The sequence below is a fragment of the Bombina bombina genome, chromosome 1, assembly GCF_027579735.1.
Source record: "Bombina bombina isolate aBomBom1 chromosome 1, aBomBom1.pri, whole genome shotgun sequence".
In the NCBI taxonomy this organism is placed as follows: domain Eukaryota; kingdom Metazoa; phylum Chordata; class Amphibia; order Anura; family Bombinatoridae; genus Bombina; species Bombina bombina.
The window spans coordinates 891,287,956-891,315,472 of record NC_069499.1 but is presented as its reverse complement, the minus strand read 5'-3'; the positions used below and the strand labels follow the sequence as shown (position 1 = coordinate 891,315,472).

The 27,517-nt window shown below is 40.2% G+C and overlaps 1 long non-coding RNA gene across 1 annotated transcript; it reads right to left on the bottom strand.

Annotated features, from left to right (window-relative positions):
• LOC128646110 (uncharacterized) lies at window positions 1-25,793 on the bottom strand. The gene is made up of 4 exons (XR_008400192.1): window positions 25,645-25,793; window positions 23,080-23,248; window positions 22,049-22,106; window positions 1-183 (listed from the first exon to the last, which is right to left on the bottom strand). It is a non-coding gene; the product is annotated as an uncharacterized LOC128646110 (long non-coding RNA).
• Between the last annotated feature and the right edge of the window lie 1,724 nt (window positions 25,794-27,517).

The following is a 27,517-nucleotide window of genomic DNA, read 5'->3' as shown; positions in this document are numbered from 1 at the left end:
TAAGATAAGGCACAGCTTTATTAATAGAACAGATATCATCAGAAACACTTTATTAGCATTTTATTAAATAGCCAGGTTTATAGTTGAAACAGGAACGCCAAGGACAATCCCTTTCCATGGGTACAGGAGTTGTGAGAGCAGCAGAGTTACACAAAGCACACACGTACTCCAGCTGTTAAACACCTGCAAAAAAAAAAAAAACCCTGTGAGAAAATAGAACAAAAATGTAAAGTTATTTCTACAAACCCTAGAGAATAACACACAGTAGACATGGTGTACACTTTTCTCCTCAACTGCATCCATTTGAATATGTTGTTTTCAGGGAACACCTACAACTGGTATCAACTCATTCAGCAATATGCATTTTTTCCGTTTAACCCCTTAACGAACAGTGCCATACAGGCGCAGTAGTATAGCCCTTAAGGATACTGCTGTCCTGGGCTCTTTCTGCTGCAATCTAAACAAGGCTATTTTACTGTTTAAAGGGACATAATACTCATATGCTAAATCACTTGAAACTGATGCAGTATAACTGTAAAAAGCTGACAGGAAAATATCACCTGAGCATCTCTATGTAAAAAAGGAAATTTATGCTTACCTGATAAATTTATTTCTTTTACGATATGACCAGTCCACAGATTTCATCCTTACTTATGGGATTACGCCTCCTGGTCAGCAGGAGGAGGCAAAGAGCACCACAGCAGAGCTGTATATATAGAACCTCCCTTCCCTCCCACTCCAGTCATTCGACCAAAGTTAGGAAGAGAAAGGAAAAGCCAAAGGTGCAGAGGTGACTGAAGTTTAACAAAAATACGTAAATACCTGTCTTAGAAATGACAGGGTGGGCCGTGGACTCGTCATATCGTAAAATAAATAAATTTATAAGGTAAGCATAAATTTCCTTTTCTTTTACAAGATATGACGAGTCCACGGATTTCATCCTTACTTATGGGATACAACACCAAAGCTATAGGACACGGATGAATGGGAGGGACAAGACAGGAACATAAACAGAAGGCACCACTGCTTGAAGAACCTTTCTCCCAAAACCAGCCTCAGATGAAGCAAAAGTATCAAATTTGTAAAATTTGGAACAAGTGTGAAGAGACGACCAAGTTGCAGCCTTGCAAATCTGTTCAACAGAAGAATTGTTTTTAAATGCCCATGAAGAAGCCACAGCCCTAGTGGAATGAGCCGTAATTCTTTCAGGAGGCTGCTGTCCAGCAGTCTCATATGCCAGACGGATGATACTCTTCAGTCAAAAAGAAAGAGGTAGCCGTAGCTTTCTGGCCCCTACGTTTTCCAGAAAAAACAAATAATGAAGATGATTGACGAAATTCTTTAGTCGCCTACAAGTAAAACTTCAGGACATGGACCACGTCCAATTTATGCAACAGACGCTCCTTCTTAGAAGGATTAGGACACAATGAAGGAACAACAATTTCCTGATTAATATTCTTATTAGAAACAACCTTAGGAAGGAACCCAGGGTTGGTACGTAAAACCACATTATCAGAATGGAAAATAAGATAAGGCGAGTCACATTGTAACTCTGAAAGCTCAGAAACTCTATGAGCAGAAGAAATATCAACCAAAAATAAAACCTTCAAAGATAACAACTTTATCTATGGAATGCATGGGTTCAAACGGAACCCCTTGAAGAACATTAAGAACTAAATTCAAACTCCAGGGTGAAGCAATTGGTTTAAACACAGGCTTGATTCTAGTCAGAGCCTGACAAAAAGACTGAACGTCTGGAACATCTGCCAAATGCTTGTGTAGTAAAATCGACAAGCAGAGATTTGTCCCTTTAAGGAACTCGCTGACAATCCTTTCTCCAATCCTTCCCTTGGACTCGCACCAATAAAGATATTTACGCCATATCTTATGGTAGATCTTTCTAGTGACAGGCTTACGTGCCTGAATCAAAGTATCAATGACCGAATCAGAGAACCCCCGCTTAAATAAAATCAAGCATTCAATCTCCAAGCAGTCAGCTGCAGAGAAACCAGATTCGGATGATGGAAGGGTCCCTGAATGAGAAGGTCCTGCCTCAATGGAAGCTTCCACGGTGGCAGAGAGGACATGTCCACCAGATCAGCATACCGAGTCCTGCGAGGCCACACAGGAGCGATTAGAATTACCGAAGCCCTCTCCTATTTGATCTGTGCAATCACTCTGGGAAGGAGAGCAAACGGTGGAAACACATAAGCTAGGTTGAACGACCAAGGCACTGCCAAGGCATCTATCAGTTCGGCCTGAGGATCCCTGGACCTGGATCCGTATCTTGGGAGCTTGGCATTCTGACGAGACGCCATCAGATCCAATTCCGGTCTGCCCCATCTGAGAATCAGAGTGGCAAAGACCTCCGGATGGAGTTCCCACTCCCCCGGATGAAACGTCTGTCTGCTTAAAAAGTCTGCTTCCCAGTTGTCCACTCCTGGGATGTAGATTGCTGACAGATAACAAGAATGAGCTTCTGCCCACCAAATTATCTTGGATACTTCTGTCATCGCTAAGGAACTCCTTGTTCCTCCTTGATGATTGATGTAAGCCACAGTCGTGATGTTGTCTGACTGAAAACGGATGAATCTGGCCGAAGCCAACTGAGGCCAAGCCCAAAGTGCATTGAATATTGGTCTCGATTCCAGAGTATTGATTGGAAGTAGAGACTCCGACCGAGTCCACACACACTGAGTCTTCAGGGAATTCCAGACCGCACCCCAGCCTAGTAGACTGGCGTCCGTTGTCACTATCACCTCTTGTCTCATGATCCAGATTTATCTGAGGAGACAAATTTGCATAATCTCCATTCCACTGCTTGAGCATGCACAGTTGTAGTGGTTTGAGATGAAAGCAAGCAAACGGAATGATGTCCATTGCCGCCACCATCAATCCAATCACCTCCATGCACTGATGGTCGAGGATTGGACTGAAGGGCTCAGCATGTATTCAGAATCTTTAACTTTCTGACTTCCGTCAAGAAAATTTTCATGGATATAGAATCTATTAGAGTTCCCAAGAAAGCAACCCTTGTCTGTGGAATTAGTGAACTCTTTTCTAGATTCACCTTCCACCCGTGAGTCCTCAGAAAGGACAGAACCATGTCTGTATGAGATTTTGTCAGCCGGTAAGACGACGCACGGATCAGAATATCGTCCAGATAAGGCGTCACTGCAATGCCCCACGGCCTGAGAACTGCCAGAAGAGACCCTAGAACCTTCGTGAAGATCCTCGGTGCTGTGGCCAACCCGAAAGGAAGAGCCACAAACTGAAAATGTTTGTCCAGGAAGGCAAACCTTAGGAACTGGTGATTATCCTTGTGGATAGGAATATGAAGCTATGCATCCTTCAAGTCTACGGTAGTCATATATTGATCCTCCTGGATCAATGGCAGAATTGTCCGAATAGTCTCCATCTTGAAAGATGTGACTTTGAGAAACTTGTTTAGACTTTTGAGATCTAAAACGGGTCGAAACGTGCCCTCTTTTTTGGGAACCACGAAAAGATTTGAGTAAAACTCCTGCCCCTGTTCCTATATTGGAACAGGATGAATTACTCCCATAGTAGAGGGGTCTTTTACACAATGTAAGAACGCCTCTCTTTTTATCTGGTCTACAGACAGACAATCATGAAAGAAGAAACCTCCCCCTTGGGAGAGAATTTCTGAATTCCAGTTGATACCCTTGGGACATGATTTCCAGTGTCCAGGGATCCTGAACATCTCTTATCCAAGCCTGGGTAAAGAGAGTAAGTCTGCCCCCTACTAGATCCGGTCCCGGATTGGGGGCCGCCCCTTCATGCTGTCTTGGGAGCAGCAGCGGACTTCTTGGGTTGTTTACCTTTGTTCCAAGCCTGGTTGGGTCTCCAGACGGACTTGGCTTGAGCAAAATTCCCTTCCTGTTTAGCGGAAGAAGGAGAGGGGACTCCCTTGAAATTCCGAAAAGAACAAAGGTTATTCTGTTTACCCCTCAGTTTAGCTGTTTTATCCTGAAGTAGGAGATGACCCTTACCTCCCGTAATGTCAGAAATTATTTCCTTCAAGTCAGGCCCGATTAGGGTCTTTCCCTTGAAAGGAATAGCCAAAAGTTTTGACTTAGATGACACATCAGCAGACCAAGGTTTTAACCATAACGCTCTACGCGCTAAAATGGCAAATTCCGCATTCTTAGCCACCAATTTGGCAACCTGAAAGGCAGCATCCGTAATAAAAGAATTAGCCAGCTTAAGAGCCTTAATTCTATCTAAAATGTCCTCTAAAGGAGTCTCAGTCTTAAGAGACTCTTCTAAGGCGTCAAACCAAAAGGCCGCCGCAGTTGTAACTGGTACAATACAGGCAGTCGGTTGTAAGAGAAACCCCTGATGAATAAATTACTTTTTCAGAAGACCCTCCAACTTTTTATCCATAGGGTCTTTGAAAGCACAACTGTCCTCAATAGGAATAGTTGTACGTTTAGCCAGGGTAGATATAGCTCCCTCCACCTTAGGGACTGTTTACCAAGAGTCCCAAACAGTGTCAGCTATGGGATACATTTTCTTAAAATTAGGAGAAGGTGAGAACGGGATACCTGGTCTTTCCCCTTCTCGCGTAATAATTTCCGAGATTCTCTTAGGAACCGGAAAAACATCAGAGTAACCAGGCACCTTTAAGTATTTGTCCATCTTACACAATTTCTCTGGTGGTACAACACTAAGGTCACAGTCATCCAGAGTCACTAAAACCTCCCGAAGTAACAGGCGGAGGTGTTCAAGCTTAAATCGGAAGGACATGACGTCCGAGTACGTCTGAGGTAACACACTTCCCGAGTCGGAAAGTTCCCCCTCGGACAGAATTTCCCTACCCCCTAAATCAGATCCCTGCGAGGGTACATTGGAAATAGTCATCAAAGTATCAGAAGTCGCAGGAAGCAGAGTTGCCTCTGTCCTGCTGCGTTTGCCCTGCAACACAGGCAACTTAGATAAAACCTCTATGTCAAAGTGACTCAAGCACCAGTGGTTTAAATTAAGTGTGCAAAGCTGGAGGAGCCACTGCAAGACTCCAATAAAAGTGCAAGTTGCAGCCTTGCAAATCTGTTCAACAGAAGCATCATTTTTAAATGCCCATGAGGAAGCCACAGCCCTCGTAGAATGAGCCGTAATTCTTTCAGGATGCTGCTGTCCAGAAGTCTCATACGCCAGACGGATGATACTCTTCAGCCAAAAAGAAGGAGAGGTAGCCGTAGCTTTCTGACCCCTATGCTTTCCAGAAAAAACAAAGAATAATGAAGATGATTGACGGAAATCCTTAGTCGCCTGCAAGTAAAACTTCAGGGCACAGACCACGTCCAAGTTATGCAACATACGCTCCTTCTTAGAAGAAGGGTTAGGACATAATGAAGGAACAACAATATCCTGATTAATATTCTTATTAGAAACAACCTTAGGAAGGAACCCAGGGTTGGTACGTAAAACCACCTTATCAGAATGAAAGATAAGATAAGGCGAGTCACATTGTAATGCTGAAAGCTCAGAAACTCTGCGAGCAGAAGAAATAGCAACCAAAAACAAAACTTTCCAAGATAATAACTTAATATCTATGATTAAGGGCTACTGAGCCCGAAACGTCATTATTTTACCTCCAGGTACCTAATAAATTTGGAAGATTATTCACCATTGTTGTGCTGCTGGAATTTCTTTGTGCCTTAGATAAAACCTCTGTAAGGGTAGATGACATAACTGCAGCCATATCCTGCAGAGTAAATGAAGTGGACTCAGTTGAAGAACCCGGCGTCGCTTGAGTGGGCGTTAAAAGTTGTGACGCTTGGGGAGAAAGTAGTGGCATACCCTGATTCTCATCAGTCTAAGAATCATCCTTAGACATACTTGCATTAAAGAAAAGGAAATTTATGCTTACCTGATAAATGTATTTCTTTTACGATATGACGAGTCCACGGATTTCATCCTTACTTGTGGGATTTATCCTCCTGCTAACAGGAAGTGGCAAAGAGCACCACAGCAGAGCTGTATATATAGCTCCTCCCTTCCCTCCACCTCCAGTCATTCAACCGAAGTTAGGAAGAGAAAGGAAAAGCCAAAGGTGCAGAGGTGACTGAAGTGTAACAAAAATACGTAAATACCTGTCTTAGAAATGAAAGGGTGGGCCGTGGACTCATCATATCGTAAAAGAAATACATTTATCAGGTAAGCATAAATTTCCTTTTCTTTTACAAGGTATGACGAGTCCACGGATTTCATCCTTACTTGTGGGATACAATACCAAAGCTATAGGACACGGATGAAAGGGAGGGACAAGAAAGGAACCTAAACGGAAGGCACCACTGCTTGAAGAACCTGTCTCCCAAAAACAGCTTCAGAAGAAGCAAAAGTATAAAATTTGGAAAATTTGGAAAACGTGCAGCCTTGCAAATCTGTTCAACAGAAGCATCATTTTTAAATGCCCATGAGGAAGCCACAGCCCACGTAGAATGACCCGTAATTCTTTCAGGAGGCTGCTGTCCAGAAGTCTCATACGCCAGACGGATGATACTCTTCAGCCAAAAAGAAGGAGAGGTAGCCGTAGCTTTCTGACCCCTACGCTTTCCAGAAAAAACAATGAATAATGAAGATGATTGACGGAAATCCTTAGTCGCCTGCAAGTAAAACTTCAGGGCACAGACCACGTCCAAGTTATGCAACATACGCTCCTTCTGAGAAGAAGGGTTAGGACATAATGAAGGAACAACAATATCCTGATTAATATTCTTATTAGAAACAACCTTAGGAAGGAACCCAGGGTTGGTACGTAAAACCACCTTATCAGAATGAAAGATAAGATAAGGCGAGTCACATTGTAATGCTGAAAGCTCAGAAACTCTGCGAGCAGAAGAAATAGCAACCAAAAACAAAACTTTCCAAGATAATAACTTAATATCTATGAAATGCATGGGTTCAAACGGAACCCTTTGAAGAACATTAAAAACTAAATTCAAACTCCAGGGTGGAGCAATTGGTCTAAACACAGGCTTGATTCTGGTCAGAGCCTGACAAAAAGACTGAATGTCTGGGACATCTGCCAAACGTTTGTGTAGTAAAATTGACAAAGCAGAGATTTGTCCCTTTAAGGAACTTGCTGATAACCCTTTCTCCAATCCTTCTTGGAGAAAAGACAGAATTCTGGGAATCCTAACTCTACTCCATGAGTAGCCCTTGGATTTGCACCAATAAAGATATTTACGCCATATCTTATGGTAGATCTTTCTAGTAACAGGCTTACGTGCCTGAATCAAAGTATCAATGACCGAATCAGAGAACCCCCGCTTAGATAAAATCAAGCGCTCAATCTCCAAGCAGTCAGTTGCAAACTAGATTTGGATGTTGAAAGGGTCCTTGAATGAGAAGGTCCTGCCTCAATGGAAGCTTCCACAGCGGCAGAGAGGACATGTCCACTAGATCGGCATACCAAGTCCTGCGAGGCCACGCAGGCGTGATTAGAATCACTGAAGCCCTCTCCTGTTTGATCCAAGCAATCACCCAGGGAAGGAGAGCAAACGGTGGAAACACATAAGCTAGGTTGAACGACCAAGGCACTGCCAAGGCATCTGTCAGTTCGGACTGAGGATCCCTTGACCTAGATCCGTATCTCGGGAGCTTTGGATTTTGATGAGACACCATCAGATCCAATTCCGGTCTGCCCCATCTGAGAATCAGAGTGGCAAAGACCTCCTGATGGAGTTCCCACTCCCCCGGATGAAACGTCTGTCTGCTTAAAAAGTCCGCTTCCCAGTTGTCCACTCCTGGGATGTAGATTGCTGACAGATAACAAGAGTGAGCCTCCGCCCATCGCATTATCTTGGATACTTCTGTCATCGCTAAGGGACTCTTTGTTCCCCTTGATGATTGATGTAAGCCACAGTCGTGATGTTGTTCGACTGAAAGGGGATTAATTTGGCCAAAGCCAACTGAGACCACGCCTGAAGCTCATTGAATATTGCTCAATTCCAGAATATTGATTGGAAGTAGGACTCCAACTGAGTCCACACACCTTGAGCCTTCAGGGAATTCCAGACTGCACCCCAACCTAGTAGACTGGCGTCTGTTGTCACTATCACCCAAGAGGGTCTGCGGAAGCACGTCCCTTGGAACAGATGATCTGATGACAACCACCAAAGAAGAGAGTCTCTTGTTTAAATTAAGGTGGCGCCAAACAAATTGGCCAATTCCTATTTTAAAGTACCTTAACGAAATAGCTTTATGTGCAAATAATGAACTAGTTTTAGGTGTTTCTATTTTCCTATTTTCTAACGCCTAGATTTAGAGTTCTGCGGCCAAAGGGGTGCTTAGCTAACGCTGGCTTTTTTCTGGCCGCACCTTTTAAATACCGCTGGTATTGAGAGTTCACAGAATGGCTGCGTTAGGCTCCAAAAAAGGAGCGTAGAGCATATTTAACGCAACTTCAACTCTCGATACCAGCGGTGCTTACGGACGCGGCCAGCTTCAAAAATGTGCTCGTGCACGATTCCCCCATAGAAAACAATGGGGCTGTTTGAGCTGAAAAAAAACCTAACACCTGCAAAAAAGCTGCGTTCAGCTCCTAACGAAGCCCCATTGTTTGCTATGGGGAAACACTTCCTACGTCTGCACCTAACACCCTAACATGAACCCAGAGTCTAAACACCCCTAACCTTACACTTATTAACCCCTATTCTGCCGCCCCCGCTATCGCTGACACTTGCATATTTTTTTTAACCCCTAATCTGCCGCTCCGTAAACCGCCGCTACTTACATTATCCCTATGTACCCCTAATCTGCTGCCCCTAACACCGCCGACCCCTATATTATATTTATTAACCCCTAATCTGCCCCCCACAACGTTGCCTCCACCTGCCTACACTTATTAACCCCTAATCTGCCGTGCGGACCGCATCGCTATTATAATAAAGTTATTAACCCCTAATCCGCCTCACTCCCGCCTCAATAACCCTATAATAAATAGTATTAACCCCTAATCTGCCCTCCCTAACATCGCCGACACCAAACTTCAAACATTAACCCCTAATCTCCCGACTGGAGCTCACCGCTATTCTAATAAATGTATTAACCCCTAAAGCTAAGTCTAACCCTAACACTAGCACCCCCTAAGTTAAATATAATTTAAATCTAACAACATAAATTAACTCTTATTAAATAAATTATTCATATTTAAAGCTAAATACTTACCTGTAAAATAAACCCTAATATAGCTACAATATAAATTATAATTATATTATAGCTATTTTAAGATTTATATTTATTTTACAGGTAACTTTGTATTTATTTTAACCAGGTACAATAGCTATTAAATAGTTAAGAACTATTTAATAGCTAAAATAGTTAAAATAATTACAAAATTACCTGTAAAATAAATCCTAACCTAAGTTACAATTAAACCTAACACTACACTATCAATACATTAATTAAATAAAATATCTACAAATAAATACAATGAAATAGACTAACTAAAGTACAAAAAATAAAAAAGAACTAAGTTACAAAAAATAAAAGAATATTTACAAACATCAGAAAAATATTACAACAATTTTAAACTAATTACACCTACTCTAAGCCCCCTAATAAAATAACAAAGACCCCCAAAATAAAAAAATGCCCTACCCTATTCTAAATTACAAAAGTTCAAAGTTCTTTTTCCTTACCAGCCCTGAACAGGGCCCTTTGCGGGGCATGCCCCAAAGAATTCAGCTCTTTTGCCTGTAAAAAAAACACATACAATACCCCCCCCCCAACATTACAACCCACCACCCACATACCCCTAATCTAACCCAAACCCTCCTTAAATAAACCTAACACTAAGCCCCTGAAGATCTTCCTACCTTATCTTCACCATACCAGGTTCACCGATCGATCCAGAAGAGCTCCTCCGATGTCTTGATCCAAGCCCAAGCGGGGGGCTGAAGATGTCCATGATCCGGCTGAAGTCTTCATCCAAGCGGGAGCTGAAGAGGTCCATGATCCGGCTGAAGTCTTCATCCAAGCGGGAGCTGAAGAGGTCCATGATCCGGCTGAAGTCTTCTATCAATGGCATCTTCAATCTTCTTTCTTCCGGATTCTATCAGCCAATCGGAATTAAGGTAGGAAAATTCTGATTGGCTGATGAAATCAGCCAATCAGAATCAAGTTCAATCCGATTGGCTGATTCAATCAGCCAATCAGATTGAGCTTGCATTCTATTGGCTGTTCCGATCAGCCAATAGAATGCAAGCTCAATCTGATTGGCTGATCGGATCAGCCAATCGGATTGAACTTGATTCTGATTGGCTGATTCCATCAGCCAATCAGAATTTTCCTACCTTAATTCCGATTGGCTGATAGAATCCTATCAGCCAATCGGAATTAGAGGGACGCCATCTTGGATGACGTCCCTTAAAGGAACCGTCATTCGTCGGGAAGTCGTCGGTGAAGATGGATGTTCCGCGTCGGCGGGATGAACATGGATCCGGAAGAAAGAAGATTGAAGATGCCGCTTGATAGAAGACTTCAGCCGGATCATGGACCTCTTCAGCTCCCGCTTGGATGAAGACTTCAGCCGGATCATGGACCTCTTCAGCTCCCGCTTGGATGAAGACTTCAGCCGGATCATGGACATCTTCAGCCCCCCGCTTGGGCTTGGATCAAGACATCGGAGGAGCTCTTCTGGATCGATCGGTGAACCTGGTATGGTGAAGATAAGGTAGGAAGATCTTCAGGGGCTTAGTGTTAGGTTTATTTAAGGGGGGGTTTGGGTTAGATTAGGGGTATGTGGGTGGTGGGTTGTAATGTTGGGGGGGGTATTGTATGTGTTTTTTTACAGGCAAAAGAGCTGAATTCTTTGGGGCATGCCCCGCAAAGGGCCCTGTTCAGGGCTGGTAAGGTAAAAGAGCTTTGAACTTTTGTAATTTAGAATACGGTAGGGCATTTTTTTATTTTGGGGGTCTTTGTTATTTTATTAGGGGGCTTAGAGTAGGTGTAATTAGTTTAAAATTGTTGTAATATTTTTCTGATGTTTGTAAATATTTTTTTATTTTTTGTAACTTAGTTCTTTTTTATTTTTTGTACTTTAGTTAGTTTATTTCATTGTATTTAATTGTAGATATTGTATTTAATTAATGTATTGATAGTGTAGTGTTAGGTTTAATTGTAGGTAATTGTAGGTATTTTATTTAATTAATTTATTGATAGTGTAGTGTTAGGTTTAATTGTAACTTAGGTTAGGATTTATTTTACAGGTAATTTTGTAATTATTTTAACTATTTTAGCTATTAAATAGTTATTAACTATTTAATAGCTATTGTACCTGGTTAAAATAAATACAAAGTTACCTGTAAAATAAATATAAATCCTAAAATAGCTATAATATAATTATAATTTATATTGTAGCTATATTAGGGTTTATTTTACAGGTAAGTATTTAGCTTTAAAAAGGAATAATTTATTTAATAAGAGTTAATTTATTTTGTTAGATTTAAATTATATTTAACTTAGGGGGGTGTTAGGGTTAGGGTTAGACTTAGCTTTAGGGGTTAATCCATTTATTACAGTAGCGGCGAGATTCGGTCGGCAGATTAGGGGTTAATAATTGAAGTTAGGTGTCGGCAATGTTAGGGAGGGCAGATTAGGGGTTAATACTATTTATTATAGGGTTATTGAGGCGGGAGTGAGGCGGATTAGGGGTTAATAACTTTATTATAGTAGCGGTGAGATCCGCTCGGCAGATTAGGGGTTAATAAGTGGAGGCAGGTGGAGGCGACGTTGAGGGGGGCAGATTAGGGGCTAATAAATATAATATAGGGGTCGGCAGTGTTAGGGGCAGCAGATTAGGGGTACATAAGGATAACGTAGGTGGCGGTCAGCAGATTAGGGGTTAATTATTGTAGGTAGCTGGCGGCGACGTTGTGGGGGGCAGGTTAGGGGTTAATAAATATAATATAGGGGTCGGCGGTGTTAGGGGCAGCAGATTAGGGGTACATAAGGATAACGTAGGTGGCGGTCGGCAGATTAGGGGTTAAAAAAATTTAATTGAGTGGCGGCAATGTGGGGGGACCTCGGTTTAGGGGTACATAGGTAGTTTATGGGTGTTAGTGTACTTTAGAGCACAGTAGTTAAGAGCTTTATAAACCGGCGTTAGCCCAGAAAGCTCTTAACTACTGACTTTTTTCTGTGGCTGGAGTTTTGTCGTTAGATTTCTAATGCTCACTTCAGCCAAGACTCTAAATACCGGAGTTAGAAAGATCCCATTGAAAAGATAGGATACGCAATTGACGTAAGGGGATCTGCGGTATGGAAAAGTCGCGGCTGGAAAGTGAGCGTTAGACCCTTTAATGACTGACTCCAAATACCAGAGGGCGGTAAAAAACAGCGTTAGGAGCCTCTAACGCTGGTTTTGACGGGTACCGCCCAACTCTAAATCTAGGCCTATGTTTGCCCCTCTGATCTCTATATGTTTCGTCTTGATTATATCTATGTAAAACGTGTGATTTTGTGTGGATATATGCCACTATAAGCTTTTATGATTAAAGAATTTTCTTTTATTTGACAATGATTAAAATTGTTATATATAACACATCAATTCGGTTAAAATTGGTAAAATTCTCACAGACACCGGTGTCTAAAATGACTTAGTAAAATTGGGGTTTTATAAAATGATCTATGCAAGTTGCAATTTATACAGCTATACCTTCTCTTTCAGCAAAATAAGCACAATAAGATATATAAAATTATACAATTTACAGTACTGATCTTATCAAATAAAAGGATAGTTATCTTCCAACACATTTATATAGATGAACCATCTCCACTAGAAAAAGATGATGATTTGTTAAAAGTTCGTCTTTAACTTGAAGTGTCTTCCAGGTTTTTTATTTAAAAACAGGCTTATTCACCGTATATATACCTTCTTTGTCTTTTGTAACAGTATCAACTCTGTTGCCAGATATTAAGGTAAATTAACGGTTAGAATGTCAAATCTTAGCAATTGCTTAAATTATTTTTACATACGGTTTTTTTCAGGCTCTTTTCTCCTCTTTTTCCTTTGTTGAACATTGCACTGTACCGTTGTTTTTGACGCTTCAAATCTCTGTATGGTTCCGCCTTTTGCCGATCTGTATGTTGGCCTTTACCAATGTGGAATACTCCCGGACCTCTTGACAACAGCCTGATTACTGTCTCCTGACGTGGCTGGCAAGGCAACCGGAGTTTGGTGGCTTCCGTTTTTCAGAGGACGGTGTTCCCGGAACTTTTGTCAGACAAGGTGACCGGATTGGTCTCTCTCGTTTTCCAGTAGAATATATGTAGAGGTGCTCACGGACTTCTTGACAACAGCCCTATTTCAGTCTCCTGACTTGTCGTGGCTGGCAAGGCAACCGGAGTGCTTCAGAATTCGTTCTTTGTGACTTTTACTCGCCAGAACCTTTCTTTTTACAAGCTCAGGGTCTTTAGCGTGTGTTTGTCGGTCCTTTCAGGTTTCTACGCGTTTCGGCTGTCAGCCTTTTTCAAGATACCTGAATGAGTCGATTCTGTGTCTTTTGTAGCCTGTTTTTGCCGCCTTTATGTTAACCTCTTCTGTGCCTTTTTATTTGACCATCAGTGTTGTCTTTATTCCATACTAGGTTTAGTATAATTTCCACAAACATTTAAATGTTTATGAATTGATGAAGATGGTTATTGCTTTTTGTATTCATTTTTAACATTTTAACATTGATGCATACCATTTATTTGGGACATATAATAGGTATATATTCTAGGTCGTTACTTAATACAATTTTAATGGGGAAATACTATTTCTATTCACATATTTGAAGTGATATATGTAATTTTCTATTTTATACTTAACTTATTGATACTTTTATTACTTCTGTGTTTATATTTATTTGTTGCCACTTATCTAATTGGTTTCAATATAGACATGTGTCTTTTAAACAAAACTAAAGTATCTAAAACGACACACAGAGAGGTATAATATCCCCAAATAGGAAAATAGAAATAACATTTCTTTTGAAACTCATTAATTAGAACTTATACATAGCACATTTGTCAAAAAGGATACATATTTGTTTAAAAGACACATGTCTATATTGTGTGAGAATTTTACCAATTTTAACCGAATTGATGTGTTATATATAACAATTTTAATCATTGTCAAATAAAAGAAAATTCTTTAATCATAAAAGCTTATAGTGGCATATATCCACACAAAATCACACGTTTTACATAGATATAATCAAGACGAAACATATAGAGATCAGAGGGGCAAACATAGAAAATAGAAAAATAGAAACGCCTAAAACTAGTTCATTATTTGCACATAAAGCTATTTTGTTAAGGTACTTTAAAATAGGAATTGGCCAATTTGTTTGGCGCCACCTTAATTTACACATTAAATTGCATAAACCTGAGGGATTAGTTTATTTAAAGGTGAGCAAAATTCCATATTGATTAGGACAAGTATTAAAACATTTTCTAGGTAAGAGAGTCTCTTGTCTCCTGATCCAGGTCTATCTGAGGAGACAAATTTGCATAATCTCCATTCCACTGCCTGAGCATGCTCAATTGTAGCGGTCTGAGATATAAACGAGCAAAAGGAATGATGTCCATTGCCGCCACCATCAATCCTATTACCTCCATGCACTGAGCCACTGATGGCTGAGGATTGGACTGAAGAGCTTAGCATGTATTCAGAATCTTTAACTTTCTGACCTCCGTCAAGAAAATTTTCATAGATATGGAATCTATTAGAGTTCCCAAGAAGGGAACCTTTGTCTGTGGAATTAATGAACTCTTTTCTAGATTCACCTTCCACCCATGAGTCCTCAGAAAGCACAGAACCATGTCTGTATGAGACTTTGCCAGCTGGTAAGCCGATGCCTGAATCAGAATATCGTCCAGATAAGGCGCCACTGCAATGCCCCGCCACTGCAATGAGAACCGTCAGAAGTGACCATAGAACCTTTGTGAAGATCCTGGGTGCTGTGGCCAACCTGAAGGGAAGAGCCACAAACTGAAAATGTTTGTCCAGAAAGGCAAACCTTAGGAACTGGTGATGATCCTTGTGGATAGGAATATGAAGATATGCATCCTTCAAGTCCACGGTAGTCATATATTGACCCTCCTGGATCAATGGCAGAATTGTTCGAATAGTCTCCATCTTGAAGGATGGGACTCTGAGAAACTTGTTTAGACTTTTTAGATCTAAAATAGGACGAAACGTGCCCTCTTTTTTGGGAACCACAAAGAGATTTGAGTAAAACCCCTGCCCCTGTTCCAGTATTGGAACTGGACAAATTACTCCCATAGCAGAGAGGTCTTTTACACAACGTAAGAACGCCTCTCTTTTTATCTGGTATACAGACAATCTTGAAAGAAGAAACCTCCCCCTTGGGAGAGAATTTTTGAATTCCAGTTGATACCCTTGAGACACGATTTCCAGTGTCCAAGGATCCTGAACATCTCTTACCCAATCCTGGGCAAAGAGAGAAAGTCTGCCCCCCACTAGATCCAGTCCCGGATCGGGGGCCGCCCCTTCATGCTGTCTTGGAAGTAGCAACGGGCTTCTTGGGTTGTTTACCCTTGTTCCAAGTCTGGTTGGGTCTCCAGACGGACTTGGCCTGAGCAAAATTCCCTTCCTGCTTGGTGGAAGAAGAGGAAGAAGAGGGTACTCCTTTAAAGTTCCGAAAGGAACGAAAATTATTTTGTTTACCTCTCAATATAGCAGTTCTATCCTGAGGTAGGAGATGACTCTTACCTCCCGTAATGTCAGAAATGATCTCTTTCAAGTCAGGCCCGAATAGGGCTTTTCCTTTGAAAGGAATAGTCAAAAGTTTTGACTTAGATGACACATCAGCCAACCAAGATTTTAACCATAACGCTCTACGCGCCAAAATGGCAAATCCGGCATTCTTAGCCGCCAATTTTGCAATCTGAAAGGCGGCATCTGTAATAAAAGAATTAGCTAGCTTAAGAGCCTTAATTCTATCTAAAATATCCTCTAAAGGAGTCTCAGTCTTAAGAGACTCTTCCAATGCATCAAACCAGAAGGCCACCGCAGTGGTAACTGGTACAATGCAGGCCGTCGGTTGTAAAAGGAAACCCTGATGAATAAACAGTTTCTTTAGAAGACCCTCAAATTTCTTATCCATAGGGTCTTTGAAAGCACAACTGTCCTCTATAGGAATAGTTGTACGCTTAGCCAGGGTAGATATAGCTCCCTCAACCTTAGGGACTGTTTGCCAAGAGTCCCGAACAGTGTCAGATATGGGATACAATTTCTTAAAATTAGGAGAAGGTGAGAACGGGATACCCGGTCTGTCCCATTCCCTCTTAATAATCTCCGAAATTCTCTTAGGAACCGGAAAAAACATCAGTGTAAGCAGGTACCTCTAAGTATTTGTCCATTTTACACAATTTCTCTGGTGGTACCACAATAGAGTCACAGTCATCCAGAGTCGCTAAAACCTCCCGAAGTAACAGGCGGAGGTGTTCCAACTTAAATCGAAAGGACATGATGTCCGAGTCTGTCTGAGGCAAGACACTTCCCGAATCGGAAAGTTCCCCCTCAGACAGAAGTTCCTTGACCCCCAAATCAGATCCCTGTGAGGGTACATCGGAAATAGCTAACAAAGCATCAGAGGACTCAGTATTCACATTAACTGCTGACCTGCTACATTTGCCCTGTAACACTGGCAACTTGGATAATACATCTGTAAGGGTAGTTGACATAACTGCAGCCATATCCTGCAGAGTAAATTAATTAGACGCGGTTGAAGAACCCGGCGTCGCTTGGGCGTTAAAGGTTGTGACGCTTGGGGAGAATTTGGCGGCATATCCCGATTCTCCTCAGACTGAGAATCATCCTTAGGCACACTTTCTTTACATAAAATATGCTCTTTACATACCTATACATTATAAGGTCCTATACTGATAGGGCCTTATAATGTAAAGAGCATATTTTATGTAAAGAAAGTGTGCCTAAGGATGATTCTCAGTCTGAGGAGAATCGGGATATGCCGCCAAATTAAGAGGGGGTTCCACAGTGGCATCTAAACACATAGAACAAGTAGTTTCCTCAAGGTCAGACATGTTAAACAGACTAGCAATAGCAATAATAGTCGTTTAATGCTTGATATATTGCATTCAGAAGTCAAATATCTATGAAAAATCTTTTTAAACTAAACAGTGTACTGCGCCTTTAAATAATAAAGTGCAACTTTTTTTTTTTTTTACTGTTATAGGGCAAAATAACGTTTTCGGCAAACAAAAAACACCTTATGTGTCCCCAATAGCTTAATAATATTGCACCACTAGATAGCGAATATTACATCTCAGATTAAATCAATTTTGACCAAACAACGTTACTCAAGGCTATCAAATGTATTGAAACAGGCCCCTGCACCTCGCCACAGCTCTGCTGCAGCACCTACCTGCCCCCAGATCACCCTAATGGAAGATCCCAACCTCTACGTATGTTCGAGTAGCAAACCGAGCTAGGCCACACCGGAGCCTCAGGCCCTTGCTGCCTATTCAGAAATTACACTGCGCAACGGAGCGTGCGAAAATAGGCCCCGTCCACCGTGGGCGTCACATCATCTTAACCAAGACCCGCATGGGTAGAAAGTAAAATAACATGTCGGTCCAGAAAAAAGCCATGTGTACCCCATAAACACACACGCACACAGTGCAGAAAATGCATCACCGTGTGAAACACCTGTCAGCCAGCAGTCTAACACTATTCTAATCCTTCTGGCATTTTATAAATTATTTCTAGTGTCCAATTGTACACATATTTGTGTATTATATTTTATTGAATTGTTTTTAGCATATGTGTTTTTATGTACCATGGATCCATGCCTAGTGATATAACTCATGTTTATTTAATTTGTAATAAATTGTAAATTTTACCAATTATTGCCGATTAACTCCTATAGCCTTTGAGGCCAATCATCAGAATTCCAGTGCCCACCTAGGGCTTTATTCTGACATAGTTCAATTGCATCACTTCCACACCCACGAGACCTTGCCTCTTTTGGCGCTCCTCTCTAAACCCTAAACTTTACAGTATCTCTATCTGTGGGTATTGGGGGCCCACCTTAGATAGGAGCTATAGGTCATTTTCCTATAAGCGCTGTGAGTACAAGCATTTCTCCGATTCTAACCGCATCTCCCAGCGTCAGCATACAAATAAAGGTTTTAAGCTGTAAACATTTTAAAGTGACATGCCGGTACACTATAAAATCATTAGAAAAATAGGGAATTCCAGGTACACCATACTCTCTATAGTGTATACTGCTTACCCCTCCCCAGCTAGGGAATATTGTCAGCCTGTTCTGATGTAACAAGTCTCCCCAGAAACAAAAGACTGAACATACCTCAATGCTGCTTGTAGCATGACTCCGTTCTCCATACTGAAGATTTTTCCTTACACTACCTCCAGTAGAACTGTGGGAACCAGAAAGGATCTTAGATAACCCTTGCTAAGATCATCAATATCAGGGCAGAATAATAAAATGTCTCCACTTTTCTTGGGAAGTTATAGACTGACAATTTCTCCCTGAGAAAAATAGTACTCACTGGCACCATTTGAAAAAAAAAAACTTCTTGATTGAAGAAACTAAACCAACACCTCACTTTACCTCTTCCTATTACTAACACAGGCAAAGAGAATGACTGGAGGTGGAGGGAAGGGAGGGGCTATATATACAGCTCTGCTGTGTTGCTCTTTGCCACTTCCTGTTAGCAGGAGGATAAATCCCACAAGTAAGGATGAAATCCATGGGCTCGTCATATCTTGTAAAAGAAAATCTGTTCTTTACATTGTAAGGTCCTTTCAGTACATGAGGGACAAAAAGTAAGAGTGGGTTCCACATTGGCATCTAAACCCATAGAACAAATACTTTCCAGAAGTTCAGACATGTTCAACAGACTAGCAATAGCAATAATAGTTGTTCTTTACTGTATATATTGAACCTTGAAGTCAAATCATATAGTCAAATTTTTTAAATAAAAATGTCTACTGCGCCTTTAAATAATAAAAGCGCAACAATTTTTCTGCTAGCAGTATAACTACTTTTGCAGCGATAAACAGTGCCCTTATGTGCACAAACTAACTTAACAATACTGCTCCGTTTGTTCAGTTATTCTATATACAAATTTTTATCACACTCCAGACACATGCACCTTGCCACAGCCCTGCTGCGGCGCCTACCTGCCCCCAGACAACACTTATCTTCCGTGAGCAGCACTCCCAAATCTCTTTGTACCCCTATGTGCACAAACTGACTTAGGCCACACTGGAGCCCAGGACCCTGCTGCTGATCCGGACGATTACTGCGCGGCTGAGCGCGCGAAACTAGGCCCCACCCACCATGGGCGTAACTCGAGCCGTACTGAGACCCGCATGGGATGAACAAACATGTCGGTTTCCCAACTCAAATAACTAAAAAATGCCATGTGCCCCTCTTATACACACACTCCCAAAGCCAGTTATAAGGAATAAAAATAACAACAGCCCTTAGGAAGCAAACCACATCTCCCAGCGTCAGCCCACACAGCATAAGCATAAGTGAACACAATAGTCACTGCACAGACACACTGATAAGCAATCAAAATAAAAAGGGAATTCCAGGCACACCATTTCCATTTATATAGTGCATACTGATTACCCCTCCCCAGTACAGGAAAGAATGTCAGCCTGTTCTGATGTGTCTAGTCTCCCCAGAAGCAAATAACTGAACATACCTCAATGCTGAATGCAGCATGACACGGTTCTCCACACTGAAGATGTTTCTTTACACTACTTTCAACCGCTCTATGGGAACCAGCAGGATCTTAGATAATGTTTGCTAAGATCATCAACATCAGGGCAGAAAATAAAATGTCTCCACTCCTCTTGGAAAGTTATTGATTGACGATTTCTCCCTGAGAAAAATAGTACTCACTGGCACCATTTTAAAATAAAACACTTCTTGATTGAAGAATCTAAACTAACACCACACTTTACCTCTTCCTATCACTAACACAGGCAAAGAGAATGACTGGGGTGGGAGGGAAGGGAGGAGCTATATATACAGCTCTGCTGTGGTGCTCTTTGCCTCCTCCTGCTGACCAGGAGGCGTAATCCCATAAGTAAGGATGAAATCCGTGGACTCGTCATATCTTGTAAAAGAAAAGGGATATTTTACCTCACAATCTCCTCAGCTCAGCAGAGTAAGTTCTGTGTAAAAAAATATACTTCAGCTGCTGCCCAGCTGCAGATAAAAAAATAAATAAATAAGAAATGAATAGCAGCCAATCAGCATCAGCAGTGCTGAGGTCATGAACTCTTTTACTATGATCTCATGAGATTTCCTAGTAAACTTCCTTAAACTGAATAGGGAAATAACATGAGTGCGCACGTAAGCTCACTCCCTTAGCTGTCCCGGGACAGACATACTGATTTGCTGCTTAGAAGTCCTTTACAATGGGATGTGGCTACTGAGGAATTTTTGAGGTAAAATATCTCTTTTTTACATAGAGATGTTCAGATGATATTTTCTAGTCAGCTTTTTACAGCTACGCTGCATCACTTTCAAGTGTTTCAACATTTGGGTATCATGGCCTTTTGGGTAAGTTATTGACTGAAATTCCTGGTCCTTAAAGGGTTAACTAACTCATTCACAAAATTTTAATTTGAATCAGACACATACAAATAACTGCTGACAAGTTTATCTTTGCATAAATGTTTTTTTAGATGATCCATTTATATAGCCTCTATAGTTTTTTTTGTTTGGGGGGGGGAGAGAGAAGTATAGTTTTGCTTATTTTTAAATAACATTGCACTGATTTTCAGACAAATGCTCGAGCCTACCTCATTATGCTCTTATGAAAAGAAGTTTAAGCAAAAAGGGTAAAAAAGAGTGAGGTACATTTTAAATATAAGTAAAACTAAAAAAAGTTGTACACAAATATTCTGCTAGACTGAACCAAGCCTGCCAGTAGTGATTTCGTTGGCAAGTGTGCATGATCATTACAGCATCCCAGAACCAGTTCTCACCTATATAGGAAATACATTCTTTAGGAAAGGAAAAAAAGAGGGTAGGAAATTAAGTAACTGAACAAGGTACAATTTATATAGAGGGTGCGCGAGTTCTAGATGTGTTACAAGCGACAGATAAATATAAAATATTCAGATTTTATCTATACTAATTAACCTATGAGATGGTGACAAAAGCAAAACAAGTTGAAATCCTTAATGCCAAATGCTTCAGTTTTCTTTCATGATTTGGATAGAACATACAATGTTAAACCACTTTCCCTATTACTTCTATTATCAAATTTGCCTCATTCTCTTGTTATCCTTTGCTGAAGTAACATAATTGCACTACTGGCAGCTAGCTGAACACATCTAGATTGCCAATCATAAGAGACAAATGTGCGTAGGCACCTATAAGTAGCTAGCTCCCTTTAGTGTAGGATATGTGCATATTCTTTTTTTAACAAGGGATACCAAGAGAATGAAGTAGATTTATTTTAAGTGAAATTTAGAAGTGAGGGAGATATAGATTTTCCTTCCACCTGGGCCATATGAATTTTTAAACCTGGAACCTTAGTGACTTAGCATTAAGTGTGATTACTATGACAATGAGACATGCAATAAAAAAAATAAAAAATAAATAAATAAATAAAAACACACACACACACACACCACTGCTGTGTTCAGTCTGGTAACCATTTTCCTAAACCAAGCAAGCAGAACATTAAAGGGATATGAAACCCAAATGTTCTGGGTAGCGCTTGCTGATTGGTGGCTAAACGTAGCCAATAAGCGCTACCCAGGGTGCTGAACAAAAAAAAAAATGGGCTGTCTCCTAAGCTTACATTCCTGCTTTTTCTAATAAAGATTTCAAGAGAACACAGAAAAGTTGAGACTAGAGGAGTAAATTAGAAAGTTGCATGCTCTGAATCATGAACTAAAACATTTGGGTTTCATAGCCGTTTAAGATGCAGGGAAACAAAAATGCAAGCATTGAAAAGTTGTAAATATTACATCTTCACAACCATTCATTCTTACCTGGGCTGATGTAACGGAGAAATGTTTCATGTAGAAATTTTGTCCAGTGCTTGAAGATCTGTATATAAAACAAAATTAGTGTAAGAAACTAGACAACCTGGTGCTCTAAATGCACCCATTGTACAATGTACAGAGTTAAAGTTGCCTTCCCATATTTAAGCCAAACATATTATAGATAATCATACATAATAAACATTATACAAATATTGTGTACAATAGATAACCAAACAAACAGAAATCTGATTAGCTTCCCATGATCACAGACAGGGAGAGCAGTCCGCACTCTACTCTCACTATCCGTGAACTTTACTCTCACTATCCGTGAACACTTCAGAAGACACAGAATTCAATCTGTTCAGTTACCATACTACAAATAACTTTAATAATAATAATAATAATAATTAATAATAAATAATAATAATATATAGAACGTACATATTATAAATAAATAATAATAAATATATTATACAGAACATACTAAATATACATAATAAATTATACAAATAAGGAACAATAGATAACCAAACGGAAATCTGATTAGCTTCCCATGATCACAGACAGGGAGAGCAGTCCACACTCTACTCTCACTATCCGTGAACACTTCAGCAGACACAGAATTCAATGTGTTCAGTTACCATACTACAAATTACAACTTTATACATAATAATAATAATAAATATATAGAACGTACATATTATACATCATTAAAAATAAATATACAGAACATACTAAATATACATATCATACATAATAATAAACATTATACATAACAATTATACATAATAATATATTATACAAATAGTGTACAATAGATAACCAAACAAACTGAAATCTAATTAGATTCCCATGATCACAGACAGTGAGAGCAGTCCGCACTCTACTCTCACTATCCGTGACCACTTCAGCAGACACAGAATTCAATGTGCTCAGTTACCATTCTACAAATTATAACTTTATACAGAATAATAATAGATATATTATATAGAACATATTATACATAATAAAAAACAAACATTATACATATCATATACCAACGTGGCGTTCTGAACACGTCTGAGGACTGACGAATCTGGTTGAATCCTTGTCATACTTGAATTGTGTCCCAGCGAAATCTCATCTTGTGCAGCAGAATGACGTAGCAGATCTTGAGCAGCAGATGTGTACTTTTTCATGCAGCAAACAGCAGCTTGACCGGATAACCTTAACCCCTTAATGACCGAGGAAGTGCAGGGTACGTCCTCAAAAAAAAGGCAGTTAATGCCTGAGAACGTACCCTGCACGTCCTCGGTGTGGAAAGCAGCTGGAAGCGATCCTGCTCGCTTCCAGCTGCTTTCCGGTTATTGCAGTGATGCCTCGATAAGGAGGCATCCTGCAATAACCATACATGGCCATCCGATGCAGAGAGAGCCACTCTGTGGCCCTCTCTGCACCGGACATCGATGGCCGGTATCGTTGGTGGGTGGGAGCCGACTTGGGAGGCGGGTGGGCGGCCATCGGTGTGCCGTGTGACGTCGGGGGGGGGCGGGATCGGGGGCGGCACCGTCGGGGGCGCGCACGGACGCGCGCGCGTGCACGGAGGGTGGCGGGCGGGCGCGTGCACGGGGCGGGAGCGGGTGGGAACCGCTACACTACAGAAAATCAATAAACAGTAAAAAGTTAAAAGGGCCATAATCACACACAAAAAAACCCACAAAAAGAGATCGTGGAGGGGTGGGGGGTTGGTTTTTGGGTGGGGGGAAGCTACACTACAGAAAAGTTAAAAAAATGCAAAAAAACAACATTTTTTCGTCTAAACTGGGTACTGGCAGACAGCTGCCAGTACCCAAGATGGCGCCCATTAAGTTAGAGTGGGAGGGTTATAGAGCTGTTTGGGGGGGATCAGTGAGGTTGGGGGCTAAGGGGGATAGTACACAGCAGCATATGTAAATATGCTTTTAAAAAAAACCACAAAAAAAACAAATATAGCTTTTATTTTAGTACTGGCAGACTTTCTGCCAGTACTTAAGATGGCGGGGACAATTGTGGGGTGGGGGAGGGAAGAGAGCTGTTTGGGAGGGATCAGGGGGTCTGATGTTTACGGTGGGAGGCTGAGTTCTACACTAAATCTAATATTAACCCTGCAAGCTCCCTACAAGCTACCTAATTAACCCCTTCACTGCTAGCCATAATACACGTGTGATGCGCAACGGCATTTAGCGGCCTTCAAAATACCAAAAAGCAACGCCAAAGCCATATATGTCTGCTATTTCTGAACAAAGGGGATCCCAGAGAAGCATTTACAACCATTTGTGCCATAACTGCACAATCTGTTTGTAAATGATTTCATTGAGAAACCTAAAATTGTGAAAAATTTAACGTTTTTTTTTAATTTGATCGCATTTGGCGGTGAAATGGTGGCATGAAATATACCAAAATGGGCCTAGATCAATACTTGGAGTTGTCTACTACACTACACTAAAGCTAAAATTACCCCAAAAAACTCCCTACATGCTCCCTAATTAACCCCTTCACTGCTGGGCATAATACACGTGTGTTGCGCAGTGGCATTTAGTGGCATTCTAATTACCAAAAAGCAACACCAAAGCCATATAAGTATGCTATTTCTGAACAAAGGGGATCCCAGAGAAGAATTTACAACCATTTGTGACATAATTGCACAAGCTGTTTGTAAATAATTTCAGTGAGAAACCTAAAGTTTGTGAAAAAATTTGTGAAAAAGTGAACTTTTTTTTATTTGATCGCATTTGGCGGTGAAATGGTGGCATGAAATATACCAAAATGGGCTTAGATCAATACTTTGGGTTGTCTACTAAAAAAAAATATATACATGTCAATGGATATTCAGAGATTCCTGAAATATATCAGTGTTCTAATGTAACTAGCGCTAATTTTGAAAAAAAATGGTTTGGAAATAGCAATGTGCTACTTGTATTTATTGCCCTATAACTTGCAAAAAAAGCAAAGAACATGTAAACATTGGGTATTTCTAAAATCAGGACAATATTTAGAAACTATTTAGCATAGGTGTTTTTTGGTGGTTGTAGATATGTAACAGATTTTGGGGGTCAAAGTTAGAAAAATTGGGTTTTTTTTCAATTTTTCCTCATATTTTATAATTTTTTTTATAGTAAATTATAAGATATGATGAAAATAATGGTATCTTTAGAAAGTCCATTTAATGGCGAGAAAAACGGTATATAATATGTGTGGGTACAGTAAATGAGTAAGATGAAAATTACAGCTAAACACAAACACCGCAAAAATGTAAAAATAGCCTTGGTCCCAAACGGACAGAAAATGGAAAAGTGCTGTGGTCATTAAGGGGTTAAACAAATGTTAATGGGAGATGCACAGGAGACAGATATACATTCACAATAGACAAAGAAAAAAAAATGCTAAAAGGCATGGTTGTCAAACACAGAATACAATGTATACCTCCTCCTGCCTTTGTTATGGCAAATGAACAAACATCAAATCATAAAACCTTAGCTTAACAGCAGCATTAGGTTTCTGCTTTATAACTTATAAAGCAGTTTGTTACAAAATTGAATCTAATATATGGGAAAGGCAACAGTAGCCCCAGTCTCTGTCCTTACCAACTTGCAGCCTGGATGTGAGGATTTTGTCAACATTCTACTCATCTCATTTGCCAGCAGTCTAATGATTGCACAGACGCATTTCTTCAGCAGACGCAGTTGAGGTGAAGACCTCTTTGTACATTATGGCCTCTCGCTTCACATTGCTAGATCTGTGAGAGAAAACAAAGTTTCAGTTCTTGCACAACAATATAGAAGTAGCTATAAAAGTAAATGTTTTTTTTTAGCTATCCCTAAAAGGCAAATAAAATAAAGAGCATAAGAAGGGAAAGAAGATTAAAGAGACACAGTCTACACCAGAATTTGTATTGTTTAAAAAGATAGATAATCCCTTTATTACCCACTCTCTAGTTTTGCATAACCAACACAGTTATATAAATACACTTTTTACCTCTGTGATCACCTTGTATATAAGTCTCTGCAGACTGCCCCCTTATTTCAGTTCTTTTGACAGACATCCATTTTAGCCAATCAGAGCTGGCTCACCCAAAGTTTTCCCAAAGTTCATATAAACATGAAGAGAATCCGAGTATGATAAAAAAACAAGTATTTATTAGAGCTATACAACGCGTTTCTCGGCCATAAGCTCCTGGCCGTTTCATCAGTTAGTATACAGGTTATGCCTTCTGTGAGGCTTATAAGTACATACATCGGATGTGATTGGACATAGAATCGGCCAATCATGGCATAGGAACATAGTTCATACATTGTATAAAAAACGGAACAGTTGTCTATTAAAGGATTACTTTCTGTTATAATTTTTAAGCTAAACAACTAACATATTAAAGTTAATAAACATTAATTAAAACCTACTGACCTATATTTTCTCCAAAACGAAGTTTCATAACGTTGTAAAAGTTATATATTTTATTCGCCGAAGATGTCACGTTATCCTGCCCACTATTTTCAGCACTGTGTGTTCAAAATACTTAAACCAATAACTTTGTGTTTAAAGCGCCATTTTGAAACCTAGGTATTGTAAATGGATTGGTACAGAGCAAAGGATACCCACGGAGTGGGTTTGGAAAACAATTAAATTTGCAGACAAGATTTCTGATATACGGTAGAGATATGTTAATGAAATGCTATTGATAAAAAGCGTATTTGGTGTAGTTAGTTAGTAACAGGCATAGAAAATATTTACTTACAGTGGCCCTTTAATGAATAGCTAGATAAATCATTAAAAGAGCAACAAAGTATTCCATCGTAGGACATTATAAACTAAAATCGGTTATATGGATGTTTGGGTACTAGACTAAAAATGATTAAAAAGTATCAACATAAGAACAAAGCTAGTCTGCTAGCTGTAAAGTTGCATTTTTTGTATTGGTATAGGTTTAGACCACTAGAGGTCAGTAGAATTAAGAAGATGGGTATAATTGGAATGTTAAGTGAAGAGGTGTGGTTTTGCCTGCCTGTAGGTATTTAGGTTGATTAGGTTATGCAAACACTGTATGAACATGACTAAGGGTGTATAACCCGAAACGTTGTTCTTGTTGAACCTGCTCCCACCATGTGGAAATAAAGAGATTCTTTGGAAGATAAGAAGTGGTGCTGCTGCATTTTTTGTGCTACATTATACTGTGGGATTTTTGCAGATATCCTTTGGCAGTGTGCACACACCTAAGGGTTTAGAGTACTGGACATTGAACTGTTTATGCTTATAGTAAAAGTGTGTGTGAGAACAGAAATTTCATAAACATAGTCTGTCTAGTATAAAATATACAGCGAAGTGTACATTAACCTTTTAACGCCGTTATGCCGTTCTATTCCGTCATATTTACACTGGGCTTTAAAGCCGTTATGACGGAATAGAACGTCATATCAAACGGCTGTCCTGAAGCCTTCTGCGCTTCAAGGACTTGATCGCGGT